This window comes from Cyprinodon variegatus, unplaced genomic scaffold (genome assembly GCF_000732505.1).
Source record: "Cyprinodon variegatus isolate N-32 unplaced genomic scaffold, C_variegatus-1.0 Scaffold611, whole genome shotgun sequence".
In the NCBI taxonomy this organism is placed as follows: Eukaryota; Metazoa; Chordata; class Actinopteri; order Cyprinodontiformes; family Cyprinodontidae; genus Cyprinodon; species Cyprinodon variegatus.
The window spans coordinates 315352-318266 of NW_015151064.1; the positions used below are offsets into that span (position 1 = coordinate 315352).

Below are 2915 nucleotides of genomic sequence, written 5' to 3' on the forward strand. Positions count from 1 at the left end.
CGCCAAGTAACCTTTTTCCTCTAACCACAGAGCAGCTGGCTTGCTTGGTCTCGCAAAGCCTCACGGGAGAATACATTGCTGTCCTTGAAGGATAGCGATGTATCCTTCAAGGATAAGGCTCCAGCCTTATCAAGCTATTACACAGTGTCGCAGATAAAAGCACAGAGATCAGTGTTAAGAAGGATCCACTCTTTCTGTGCCCCAATTTCATTCCGAAGTCTCTGTTTTGTACATAATGAACGTTACAACTGTATATTCTGACAGAAGAACTGTCCTAATTAGATAAACTTCTTGGAAAAAACAATAGTTTTGACAAGTAACAGGCAGGTATTATTAGGTTTTAAAAGACTCAATTATCATCAACAAAAATATCACTAACATCTTGCATCCACACCTCTCAAAAGATTCAAATGCAGGAACCTTCAGGATTCATCCATCAGCTTCCTCTCACAGCAGAACCCTTAGCCATTGCGTCTTCTTTCTGCCCTTTGGTAATGTACTGCAATTCCAGACTTAAGAGTTAATTTTTCTCCTAGTCTCTTTTCGCTTTCATCTTTGTTCTGAGTTAACACCCTCCTTATGGAGTTACTATTCTTCCATTCATCTATCCCTGCATTTACTCAACAATTGGAACAAATTACAGCTACTACTGCTGTTTTTGTTGAGATGTATGTAAAGAATCTGAACTGGGTTTGGACTGCTTTGATCCAGTTGAACTTCAGAGTTGGCAAAACTATTATCTTCATCTAAGCCTTTTACTTGTATATCAGATCCAGGTCCAACCAAGGTATTAAATTAAGTATTCCCCCTGATTTGCTCCTTCATTTTAGATGTGATTAATCTATCCCTGTTACAGGGATATGTATCTCAGGCTTTTAAGGTAACTGTAATTAAACCTTAACTTAAGAAGCAGTCTCTTGACCCAGATGACTTGGTCAATCATAAACCTATATCCATACCTTCCTTTCTTATCTGACATTCTTGAGAAAGTAGTTCCTCTTAGACAAAGGAGCTGGTTATACACTTTAGGAGGTCCAGACAAAAGCCAAGACCAGTCGTACTAGAGGGAACTGAGGTGGAGCCCGTGGACTCCTACAAGTACAGTACCTTGGGGTGTGGTTGGACAGCAAACTGGACTGGTCAAAATCTTGACTGTTTTAAATCTTATTTATCTGACAGATATTAGTTTTTTCACGTCAATTATTCGTCATGGACCAGTGTTACCTGTGGAGAACCATTGGAAACAATGCGAAGGCCAATTCTCTTTACTATATATATGCTCCGAATTGATAGAATTATTAGACAGCATGGGATTAATTTCTACTATTATGCCGATGAAACTCAGCTATATCTGTCTATGAATCCGGATGAAGCAAAGTGTTAAGTAGAGTACAGGCATGTCTTGAGGACAGAAAAATGGATGACTCTTAACTTTCTGCTTCTGAATGCAGACAAAACAAGTTATTTTCTTTGGACCAGAGTCTTTGAAAAAGAAGCTGATTAGTCAGTCACTTCATCTGGATTGGATCAAATAAATCTCAGATAAAAAAAAGTAAAATATCTTGGTGTTATTTCTGATCAGGACCTGTCATTTAAATATGATATCAAAGATGTTTCTAGAATTTATGATTGGTACATCAATGCACTCATTCACTGGTTCAGCTGCCACTATAATGACGACTTCAGACCAACGTTCTTTTCATTAACGATTACAATGATGGAATAATTTCATTGACGCTCCTTTTTTTCATGACATTGACAAGAACTGACAAGCTAAACATGAATCTTTGATGACTCATGGGTGTAATTTTTTTGATGAGACGAGACTAAATAAAAATGTTAGCGGGTGCTCTGACAGATGTTTAAAATGCATCATTGTGCTGTAAACAATTAGACAAGCTATGCAGCATCATCTGTGCTACTGTGTGTGTGAGAGTTTACCAGAAGATTATGAACAAATTAAATAAATAGAATTGGTAGTTATAGTTAATTATGGCATCTAACCTTTGGCATTCAAGGACCAACGGCAAAATGAAATATGGAAACAGGAAGTTACCCCTTTTATAACCTCCACTGGAGGGGTGTGTCTTTAGAGGGGAGTAGTTCCGGTTACATCAGCAGCACTTGATCACAACAGTGGTCAGGCCGCCCACCTGGCGTGATAATAATAGTTTTCTTCCTAAAGACAAAAACTAAGTCTGAATCTAAGATGGCTTTCAAAAACAACACTGCTTAAGTTATTCTGTTATGGTGAAGAGAGAGTATAGCCCTGCTATGGTCATGAGATCGGGATCGTTCAGGCCTTCTATTAAAAGGATCACGGCTCTTGGTCTGAAATAGTAATTCACACAAATAGGATTCCAGAGTAAGATATCTCTTTTGTAGAAAAAAATTTGTCCTAGTACATACAGGCTATCAGCTTCTCTATAAGAATATCTAAAACACTGAAACAGGATGCAAAATGTTAAAATTACCTCTAGATTGGAGTTGTATTTATATTTAATTGCTTTAATAATTATTGCATAAGTCACTCATGACATGAGTGATGTCACATACATTTCTCAGGCTCTTTAAAAATAGAATGATCTATTTCAAAATTAGCATATAGGTAATATTAAGGCCTTTCAAAGCCACCTTTCTAAACCTGGGCTCACTCAGATTTCCTCATCATCGCATTTTCCCTCCATTGCAAAAAGAAGGCATTGTTGTCAGTGTGATAATTTACATTCTTACCCATCCATCCATCCATCCATCCATCCATCCATCCATCCATCCATCCATCCATCCATCCATCCATCCACCCATCCTCCTCCGCTTATCCAGGGTCGGGTCGTGGGGGCAGCAGCTTAAGAAGGGAGGCCCAGACTTCCCTCTCCCCAGCCACTTCTTCCAGCTCTTCAGGAGAAACCCCAAGG

General features: G+C 38.7%; 1 protein-coding gene across 1 annotated transcript in view; it reads left to right on the forward strand.

Moving 5' to 3' along the window:
- Window positions 1-2915, forward strand: part of chrna1 (cholinergic receptor, nicotinic alpha 1) — a 29267-nt gene that overhangs the window by 10123 nt on the left and 16229 nt on the right. The window lies entirely within an intron of this gene.